This window comes from Dermacentor variabilis, chromosome 4 (assembly GCF_050947875.1).
Source record: "Dermacentor variabilis isolate Ectoservices chromosome 4, ASM5094787v1, whole genome shotgun sequence".
Taxonomy (NCBI): Eukaryota; Metazoa; Arthropoda; class Arachnida; order Ixodida; family Ixodidae; genus Dermacentor; species Dermacentor variabilis.
The window spans coordinates 26,429,843-26,441,645 of record NC_134571.1 but is presented as its reverse complement, the minus strand read 5'-3'; positions in this window follow the sequence as shown (position 1 = coordinate 26,441,645).

The following is an 11,803-nucleotide window of genomic DNA, read 5'->3' as shown; positions in this document are numbered from 1 at the left end:
GCACGCCGTAGTGGAGGACTCCGGAAATTTTGACCACCTGGGGTTCTTTAACGTGCACCTAAATCTAAGCACACGGGTGTTTTTCGCATTTCGCCCCCATCGAAATGCGGACAGTAGAATAAGCGTACTTTGTTGAAAATGATGTTTAGCATTCCTATTTACATTACCGTAAGTTCGCTACAGACTATAAGCACGGTTTCGTCTAACAAGTGTTTTGCAGATCGCAAGCTGTTCATGCTCTCATGCTCAGCTGTTTGAAAAGGCTCGCAATAGGCTCATGTCAGTTATTGAAGGACCATTATATAATCTAGCAGCGTTAGGAAAGATGTAAGCAAGTATGACCTTTTTGTCTGGTCAGAGTAGTTTATGCTTGTTATCTTTTCATTTTTCTCTTTGGGGAAGGGGAGATGGAAGTGAAAAATATTAGTAATTTGCCATTGTTTTTTTCATGGCGTGTGTGTGTGTGTTTTCCTTCTTGTCCGTGTGACTCTGCGGTGTCTTATGCCTGCAACTCTTTGTTTGTGTACTTCCTCTTGTTTGTCGTCTGTGAACGTTTGTGTTAAATTGCAACTTGCATGAATTTTATAAATGGCATGAACTGTGCGATTTTCTGACTTCACTCCGATACGTCAATCGATCTACGTGACTTGATGTACGTTGTACATCATTTGACCTACGTGACTATTATGTCAAATGTCACGTATTACGTGACATTTGACCTATGTGACGTCCTCTCTGGTGTGACGATCAATTGAGGGACGACAGTGTTAATATAACAAATAAAATAAACTTGTTATACGTAACATAGCAAGAAGTAGCCGGTACGAGTCTCTCTGATGCAAACATGTCACTGCATAACTATGCCCATGAACAAAAAGTCACGCCATGTCAATTCCTATATGCCCTTTTTTTTGACGAGACATATCAGCGGGACGGCGGAATGGGCACTGTGGCTCAAAGAGTGCTTTAGCAACGAAATGCTGCGACACGATTTTGCTTCGACCACCATGCTGCAACAATTCAATTTTCCAGTTGAATATAGCAATGCAAGAATAGGGCGAGGTACGATTGGTTTTGAGCGACAGTTTCCATAGTTAAGTTGCCTTCTGCCGCTTTAATCGCACTGTCATCGCTCCTCAATAACAGCGGGCTTCTCGGTGATCTCTTTCTCCCCCGCTCCTTCTGCTGTGATCTTATACCGGTTCATTTGCTTGCACAGGCACAATCGAGGCCTTCTTGGTTGCCGTTGCTCCCTGGAACGTATACGTTCTAGTAGATGGGATTGCTGCTTATCAGATGCAAATACAACATCGCACGCGTATGTTTTTGCCAATCTACAGGAAAAGTGGAAGTATTGTTGCAGAGTGAGTATGGCACATTCAAGAAGCGCAGCTCGCTGCCGTCTGCATATCAGCCACGCCACTGATGCCGTAGTTTCGACGGAGCGCAGCCTAGAATTAGCGCAGCCCGTTTTGAAGTTTTCTAACCACGTGCTCACCACTTTGCCCACCTCAGCAATGAACGAGGCAAACAATTGTGGCATGCAGCAAATGCGCAGACCCCAGCACAGCGTCAGCTCGTCCTTGCACTTATTAAAACAGAGCTCACTGAACACCGCCACAGCGCGGAAAATAACCAGGCACGTAGTGATGTGTGGCGTGCCGTTCACTCTCCCACCTCCAACTTTCTTTTCGCTATCTTCAGCTAATCGCTAATGCAGCAACGTGCCCTGTTTTCTACGTCCTTTACAAATACAGGTCAGAAATGCAAAAGAGCAATCAGAATTGTCAGCGTTTATTTTGTTGCTTGACGTTGCGCAGCGATCCTTATACTGTAGGAGAAAACCGACGATAACTTAAAATACGTTCTGCTTGAATTTTAACCTCAAAGAGCAACGGCTATTTAACATTCTTGTGTTGCATACTAGAACCTATAGCACCTGTTTGACTATAAAATACCACTTAAATGTTCTGCAATTCAATTTAATTTTTTTTGCACCTAAAAGCGTTTGTTTCGTCATTTAGTTATCTAATTCAGCCATTTTACCGCTTGTGCTACAGATAACAGTACCGCAAATCAAACGCAAATTCAGCGGCTTGTCCAGTATAAAACACTATGCTTTTAATTACCTTTTTTGTGGGATTTTGAATCTGTTTTTGTTTCTTCTACTTTACAAGGTTATTGCCTATCACCTCACTGAATCCCCTTTTTTTTGCTTTTTCTGGTATTACTGATTTAGTTCAATTTTCCATCCTACCTTCCCCCTAGCGCTCATTTAACCTCACACCTTTCACACAACATAGCGATGCCCATTACGGAAGTAGTCCATTAGAAGAGAGAAGAGCCGCGTATCCTATTCATTGTGTTAAACAAATATGAACTACAGCGATGGTGCACCTACGAAACATTCAAGAAGACATTGTAGTTCAGGCCACGCCATTCATAGAGATGCTTGTTCCAGCCCCACAGCCCATCTTTTCTATTTCCATCCTCGGAAGTACTATGCGGTTGCATCAAACGAGGTGCCTCTCTGGACATAGTGTTTTTGTGCACTTCTTCAATAGCTCCATTGAGTGGCTGCGTAACTTCGCGGTCGTGGTTATCACAGAAGGTTGGGCTGGTTGGAATGTGAAATTATTAACGTTGCTTTCAGCGCTTAGTGCGAAAAAGAAGATGGAATCAAAAGTATAGAAAGCAACAGGACAAAAGCAATGCAGCGTGTCTTCTGCTTTTTAGCTTTCTATATTGCCTTTATTCTCCTCTTCCACAATGCATCAGAATTATTTCTTTAATAATTTGAGCACGTGCTCCAACACCACGCTCGAAAGATATATTCAGCCTTGTTTGTACCAGGACTTGTTCGTTTAAGTTTCCTTTGAACTTCCCATAGTATTCAGAGAAACTAACCTTTCTTCCTCCCTCCCTTAAGCCGTTTCAGTTTTTGGTTCTTTCTGTACGTTTAACGAATGTTACATTCTTTTGCCGTCTAATCTGCTGTCAACGCTCCTTTCGTTGCTCTCTTGCGTTAGTCTCATTAGGACTTTCTAGCAAACTCGACAAACCTGTTCAATATACTTGTAACTGTGCTACGTAGTTAAACATCTATAGGTGTACATTTCATTTCTTTTTGTTCTCATTCTTTTACCTTCTTTCCACCATCATCTTAACCTCTTACCATACTTATCCATCCGGAAGCTCGGGCGACTCAAAACAGACTAATTATAGGCTGCAGTGTCTTTTCTGCGCCTCCTTCCCACTTTGCATTTGCATCGTAGCATTATCCTCACGGTTGGCTTCGCGCACAAATTAAGGCACGAAGGCAAGTGGCTAGACGAACACAAGCACGGTAGCATTACCATAGTCTTGCAGTCTGCAGAGACTTTTGATTGGATCCTCGTTAGTATAGCTTCAAGTTTGTTCACCTAGAATTATACCTCAGTAATGGAGCATTGATCGTAGTTGCACACGTTTTAACTTTACGGTTCTGCAAGAAGTCACATTAAGTGCTTTGACACTTTGCCACTCTTCTTCTACCATGTATATTGTATATGTATAAGTATTTTGTATAGCCTTTTGCAATCCACCCAGACAGTCACTCATTATCTCAACGGATTCTTTGTGCGGAAAGCTTATTAAATATAAAACAAAAATAGGGGTTTACGTTCGAAAATCCTGATCTGATTATGAGGCATTCCGTAGAAGGGGACTCTGGAAATATGGACCTGCTGGGGGTTTTTTAACGTCACTTAAATCTAAGTACACAGGTGTTCCCCATTTCGCCCACATCTAAATAAGGCCGCCGTAGTCGGGATTAGATGTGGTAACCTTGTGCTTAGCATCCCAACAGCATTGCCACTATAATAAATATCGTCCTGCCACATCTGCCTGGAACGACCTCTTGCATAAGTCATTTGACCTGAAACTTTGGTGCGATGTTAAAGACTTTGACCGTTCATCGGATGAAAAAATATCGAACTTCACATTTCCTTAAAATTCTGCAATCCTTCTCGGCAACACCACTTGAGGTAGCGTCTTATGGATGTTAGAAAGGAAAGAACAGCATCATTTTATTGGCTACATGAGAATGTAGGCTTGCAAAAGCAAGGCTAGATTCGCTACGTCCTCTTCAGAATGACTTCGAATCAATAGTGCACTGACTGTCATGTAGACTTGTTCCTCCAAAGTATCCACTGGTGCGTTTTTGTCGCAGAGAACTCCTTAAGTCCTTAACCTGATCAAGTGTTGTCGAACAAGGAATGTCTCAGGAGCGAGCGCGTCGACAAACAGACTTGTTTTCCCCCTGACGAAAGATGTCCCATTTTCTAAAGTTGGCTCCACAGCTATTTATTTTTAGAGAACTCTTGATCATTATCCATGTCGCTGTGATCCTTTGCCTTGTTTAGAACTTGTGAAGCGCGTTGCTGTTCTCCCATGCGATCTTAAGAACAGCCGCTCAACCACCCGGGCCTTCTCAACGTTGTATTACTTCTTTTGTTTTTTTTTTATTTTATTAATACATGTCAGCAACGGCGGTAGTAGAGGCAGCACGACCAATCATTCGCCTTGTACATTATAGGCGCTGTGTTGCAAGCTTCATCGCGTTTTAATCAACAACTCTGCCAGCCGTATTCTTCCAGAACATTGAAATCGCCGCGCTTTATTTGCATTTTATGAAGAATAAAATCGTCTTGTGGCGCACCGGATATCAACGAGGAATAGTGGCACAGCGGATGCTCCGCGTCTCGCCTCAGGTGCGTAGCATCAGGCACGCAGCTCGCGTTTTGGCAGGGGAAGTGTTGCAGGCAGCACGTCTGACCATTATTCATGTACATTACAGGTTTGTAACTCTCTCATACTACATGCGCGCTTTTGCTTATTTTGCTTTTACTGTCGGTGCTCGCAGCCATTGTGGTGCTCTGTTGATGTTATTAGTTGTAAGCATGCCTAAATGTTATACCTGCCGATCTGAATTGAATGATGACAATAATGTTATTACATGCAGCGTGTGTATGTATTTAGCTTTCATGGCGCGGTCTGTTCGGGCTTCAGTAAAGAAACGTATGCGAGCCTATGCAAGACAAAGTAGAATTGAAAATGTGAGGCTTTCATCCTGGGCGTTACGAAGAGAGAGAGAGAGAGAGAGAGAGAGAGAGAGAAAGGGAAGAAGGAAATGCAGGGAGGTTAACCAGACTGAGTCCAGTTTGCTAGGGCAATGCACCGACTGTAGATCTGATGGGCGATGTCGACATAAAACTTGCCAAGTGCAAGTTTTGTTCTTCGAAGTGATCGTGAACCATCCTTGTATTATTTTTTTTTACGGGGAGGCACAGCTAGACGTTAAAATTGATTGAACCTGACTCAAAGGGAGGTTTAACCTGACACTGCCGAACATTGCCTGAAAATTTTATTTTTATCTTCCTTATCTGCGACACCCTTTGAGCCAATTTACAATGTACCTCGGACTACTCTCGCTTCTCGAGATCGCACCGTAACTCGCAAAATCGAGAGTAAGATTGAGAAAAGTGGTGAGTGTTTCCTTTTCCTTCAAACACTTTTTCCGTTTTTCCGTGAATAGTGGCCAGTTTGTGACTCCGCAAACAGTGCTGCAAAACAAAGACTCAGGAAAAAATAAAAGCTATCCGCGTATTTTATCGCTGCACTCTTTCGCAACTAAGAGGGGACCATCCACCCTCTCTCTCGCGTGTATTCTCTCCGTAGATTACTCCACACGACCATTGCTGAATAGCGAAGACTATAGAAACGATACGAACGTTTCTGCACTACATTGTAGTGTCCCGCATTACTGGTAACATCCAGTGCCTTAGCGCCCTCCTGATCATTTGTGTTTCTTGTTTTCATCGCACTAAATAACAATTGCGAAGTCCGTTCGACCTTATCTGTGGCTGATTGGTGGCCCCCTTCTATCTTTTTCTTGCGTTTCTCCACCTAAGTTTATGGACTGTGGAGCAGGCTTTGGTCATATGGCTTCGAAGACAGTCGCAAAAGTTTTCATTGTCTTCAGTTACGGCGGTGCGCATTCATGGGTCAGTGAATTCACGATAAACCTAACTCGGCTCTTTTCGTTTCTTTAATGATGAGAAATGTTCTGTACCTTATTTCTTACAGCTAGCGTTAACTTCATTAGTATCTTTCACTCTCTGGTTGCTAGCGCCTAACTTATTCGATGCTTTCCTATTATCCCGTTGTAAAGATTTCTCATCACCTTTTTTCAATAAAGATAAATGTGCGTCCGATATTGTACTTAAGAAGATCACAAATTGCTAGGAACGAAGCTTGGTTCCTCATTTCAAACGTAGACGTTTATAAGGCCATTAGAGCCGGCATGATATCTCATTATTTTATTCCAATGGGGTTCCTTGTTGCGCTTCGTCAATGGCCAGGGTGGTGCTCCGCCTGTGTTATGACCGGAATCACCCGGCAGCGAACAGTGAATGAAAATAGTGGCATAAAATCGAGCGAACGGAATCGCTACATTATACTGGTCCAGAACTACCAAGCATCCCGGTTAACGTGTATATGCTAACGATACATATGTGATGCTCATTCACTGAATGGGCATTCCGAGTTGTTTCTGCAAAGAGTGAAAAGCAAAAACATACGTTAATTAGGTTTGTATTTTGATCGTTCTAGAAGTTCTATTCAATGTCTCTTGTAAACTACGACTATAAACATCCTTTAGATAAAAGCAGACATGTGCCTACACAAGTGCAGATGATCGAGTTCGAAGAACCAGTATATGACGGTCATTCCTCTCACAGGCGTCAGGGTGGGAGAGTACAAACAGTACCGCTACCGGCCTCCGGCTTCAGAAAACACAGAAAAGTGATATACTTCTGGTTTACATGCAGAAAACTTTTAAAAAATATGAAACCATTAGGAAAAATATCGTGCATACATTGGCCAAATTTTTAAAACACTACCATTAGCCTAGAAGAAAAAAATGTCCTTTGAGCATGATTGTCTGATGAAAATATTATACTGCATATTGTACACAATATTGTACATAATCCATTATCAGCCTATTCCAACAACACTTTTTTATATTCTTCGTTAAAGTCAGTGGCGTCATATTTCATGAATTTGATCAACCTCTTTATTGTGGTGTCAGTCGTCACATGCACGATATTAATATAATTGCTTTAATACAACCCACAAAACTCATTAAAACCAACAGCGGCAGGATAGGGACATATTTGCCGACATCTTCAAAAGAGGAGTGCGTATGTACGATGACTCAATAATAACAGCAGAAGGACATAAAGCCCCGAGCTTAGAATATCATCTCACGTGTTACTAGCTGGTAGAAAATGCTATTGGTACGTTACGCGAAAATTATGCAAATTCCATCAGCCATGCCATTATCTGCCCTAGTGTCTCTCTCCACTGGAGACTTCGACACGCGCGCACAGCAAGGATGTGCGACAATAAAATTGAGAGAGAGAGAGAGAGAGAGAGAGAGAGAGAGAGAGAGAGAGAGAGGGCGGGGGGTAGAAGGAAAGGCAGGGAGGTTAACCAGACTCAGTCCAGTTTGCTGCCCTACACTTAGGGAGGGGAATGGGGACTGAAAGAGAGAGAGAAAGCATGAGTCTATACTGCTTTTTCACATGCACTAAGTTAGGTGCAGGATGTCTATAGCCGGGCACTCAAGCCTGTTGCCTTCATGTAGTGAGAAAGTGCTCGAACTGCTTTCTGGGCTAACGAACTGTGAGCCACATAGGGTAAGTGTGCAGTACAGAATTGTTGTAATATAGAAACGTAGCACAGTACGAAAATTATAGAAGCCAATACGAATGCCGATGTCTACAGCCATGTTCTTGTACACCGAACAGGTCCGCCGAACTCCACCCCCCCCCCCCATGGTGCCCTATTTACCAAATTTAAGGTAGTCAAAGACAGCTAACTTAGCGTCAGTGCACTCCCAAACTGTACGATATTTCTTCTGAATAAGAGTGCCATTTCAGCCACCTGGCATGTACACTCTAAGCACAAGTGACACATGGGAAATATTCTTGTCTAAGTGCTTTATGCGAACTGTGCTCTCAAAATAGCTCTAACTGTCTGTTTATGTGTTCCTGTATTATTCCTTGCAGTCAGCTTGATATAATATTTCGTAGTGTTGCACTCAGTACTAACTACAAACTGAAAAGCAAGTCCCATCATCATCATCATCATCATCAGCAGCAGCAGCAGCAGCAGCAGCAGCAGCAGCAGCAGCAGCAGCAGCAGCAGCAGCAGCAGCAGCAGCAGCAGCAGCCTAGTTACGCCCACTGCAGGGCAAAGGCCTCTCCCATACTTCTCCAACTACCCCGGTCATGTACTAATTGTGGCCATGTTGTCCCTGCAAACGTCTTAATGTCATCCGCCCACCTAACTTTTTGCCGCCCCCTGCTACGCTTCCCTTCCCTTGGAATCCAGTTCGTAACCCTTAATGACCATCGGTTATCTTCCCTCCTCATTACATGTCCGGCCCATGCCCATTTCTTTTTCTTGATTTCAACTAAGATGTCATTTACCCGCGTTTGTTGCCTCACCCAATCTGCTCTTTTCTTATGCCTTAACGTTACACCCATCATTCTTCTTTCCATAGCTCATTGCGTCGTCCTCAATTTCAGCAGAACCCTTTTCGTAAGCCTCCAGGTTTCTGCCCCATATGTGAGTACTGGTAACACACAGCTGTTATAAACTTTCCTTTTGAGGGATAGTGGCAACCTGCTGTTCATGATTTGAGAATGCCTGCCAAACGCACCCCAGCCGATTCTTATTCTTCTGGTTATTTCAGTCTCATGATCCGGATCCGTGGTCACTACCTGCCCTAAGTAGATGTATTCCCTCACCACTTCCAGTGCCTCGCTACCTATCGTAAACTGCTGCTCTCTTCTGAGACTGTTAAACATTACTTTAGTTTTCTGCAGATTAATTTTCAGACCCACCCTTCTGCTTTGCCTCTCGAGGTCAGTGAGCATGCATTGCAATTGGTCTCCTGAGTTACTAAGCAACGCAATATCATCAGCGAATCGCAAGTTGCTAAGGTATTCTCCCTCAACTTTTATCCCCAATTCTTCCCACTCCAGGTCTCTGAATACCTCCTGTAAACATCCTGTGAACAGCATTGGAGAGATCGTATCTCCCTGTCTGACGCCTTCCTTTATTGCGATTTTGTTGCTTTCTTTGTGGAGGACTACGGTGGTTGTGGAGCCGCTATAGATATCTTCCAGTATTTTTACATATGGCTCATCTACACCCTGATTCCGTAATGCCTCCATGACTGCTGAGGTTCCGACTGAATCAAACGCTTTCTCATAATCAATGAAAGCTATATATAAGGGTTGGTTATATTCTGCACATTTCTCTATCACTTGATTGATAGTATGAATATGGTCTATTGTTGAGTAGCCTTTACGGAATCCTGCCTGGTCCTTTGGTTGACAGAAGTCTAAGGTGTTCCTGATTCTATTTGTGATTACCTTAGTAAATACTTTGTAGGCAAGTTTGTAGACCAAGTTTGATATGTACTATGAGTGCATGAAGCTGTCACCTGACATTACATATTTTTGTGTGTGTGTCCGTGCGGACTTGCCGCGTGTTCGTAAGAGCTAAAAGAGAAAGAGAGAAAGTGAAAGCTAACAGTCCTTCTGTCACCGTTTTTGCTTGGGAGTTCTTTGGAGGGCAGCCGCACCGATGGAACAGAGCTGACATCGCCCAAGTTAAATCTTCCGTACGCGGCGATGGGTGTCACACCATTGTCAACAGATGTGACAACACTACACTACAGCAATTTGCCAATACTACCAGTTTCAGCAAAACCTCAGAGACCGTGAAACTTAACCTCTTGAGGAGCGTGCTCCGTTGGCTTCCGGTCAATGCCTTCACGTCTACTTGCTAGGCCGTGTTGCTATTGATTAGCCTCTCGCACGGGGTGCCGCAGTAGAGGAGGATGGAAAACAGCCGAGAGAAAAATAAAGGGGGGAATAGAATCATCATGATGTCACGTCATTACTGTCATGAATGCATTCTCTGCAGTGCATCAAAACCAAACACAAGCAAGCCGTTTGCATGCAGCGACGCAGGGCCGTTCCGGTCACCACTCTGCCACTAACCACTGGGACTCCGGTAGCCCGCTGTTTTTTTTTACCTGCCTACTGCCACCTATGGCTTTTCTCTCTGCCTCAGCCGGCATCCACAGCTACCTCTTTGTGTCTATTGCTTATCACCTCGGCCGATTTCTGATAATTTCTCTTACTTATTCCACTCTATATTGCTTCGTGAAATGATAAACAGTACTTGGAGATTTTGATGAATTGAAACTGCCGCAACAGTCTGATTTCACTGCTTTCTTGTAAGTTGAACACTGACTATTATGACGCCCATGTGAGATATTTCATCGCACGTGGTTTTTCCCACTCTGTTTATTTCTTCCTGTCAGGGTTTGGTTTATTTGTGAGAGTGTCTTGCTTACGCTGTTTCGGTTCTTTTTTTGCAAACTGTATATCAGTGACATACAATGGTGACTAATATACGAGGCTGCAGCCTCGTATATTAGTGCTTACAGTGCAAAATAGGTGAATGCTTATTAGTGCTTATACTGCAAGACAGGTGAAAGGATACTGTAAAAAGTATTGGTTCGTTACTTGATTGTTATATTAAAGACAGATATAGAAAGAACTGGAAAAAATATTTTGTTGTTTAAATATGTAAGCGTGCTTTTATGTTTGCGTGTAATACAAAAAGTATACTAAATGTTACCGAAAGTTTCGTTGCATTTGAACAGGCACGAATGCTGCCATCACCTTACAAATATCTGATCGTATAAATCATAAAATCGGCTCAATTTATTCGACGTGCAAGAAGAGTACAGGAGCCTTGCACTTCCTGAAATACCTTTACGCCCACGTATTTTAGCTGACGTGTGGAATAATAATGCCTTACGATACTACACGCACAAAAATGTTCCATGCACATTTCCTGCACTGTCCTAATAATGCCCACAGTGCATTATTATAGGCATTAGGAAATCAGCTAGCCCAGCTTTCCGCCTTATATAGGACAGCAAAGCTTCAGTGAGGAATGAATTGAAATATGCAGCATCTCAGTTCCTGAAGAGCAACTAGACAAAATAATCCAGGCGCTCCTTCCTGTCTTAATGTAGTTCCATAGCACAACGCATATTCGCAGTCAAAAACAAAAGCCATCAAAATATTGGCGCATGTAAATATTGAACGTTGTATTTAATTAGTTTTGGGGCTGCAGCGTGAAAAACAATATATATTTTTTGCTTTTATCGGGAAAGCTTACTCCGTGCTATTTGCCACTTAAGGCTATTTTCTCCGTAATTGAAGTTCTTTGAATTCACTTCGTCTGATAGGATTCGGCTAAACTTCTTTATTTTCAAATTGTGGAGACAGAAAGCTATTGTCGGGGAAGACGCGATGTGTCGGAGGGCCCTCTTGAGTCGACGAGTGGTCTGTTGCACTGAGGCTGGACGCGGTCGGAACAGTTAATGAACCGCTCTGCACGACCCATATTCGGCACGCAAATGCTGTGTCTCAGAACCAGTGAACAGTGCGTCGTGATAATCTGTTTGGCGAGTGATTTTATTGTCATCAATGTTTCCAATGCAGTACAGGGACAGACTAAACGGCCAATGTCCAACATCTGGGGGTCTATTACGGGCTTTCCCATAGCCATATGTAAAATGCAAATATTCTTGTGGGTATTGAGCAAATAATACTGGAGATCCCTACCGAATATCCTTACTGAAGTACGTGTTTCAGATATGACTGGT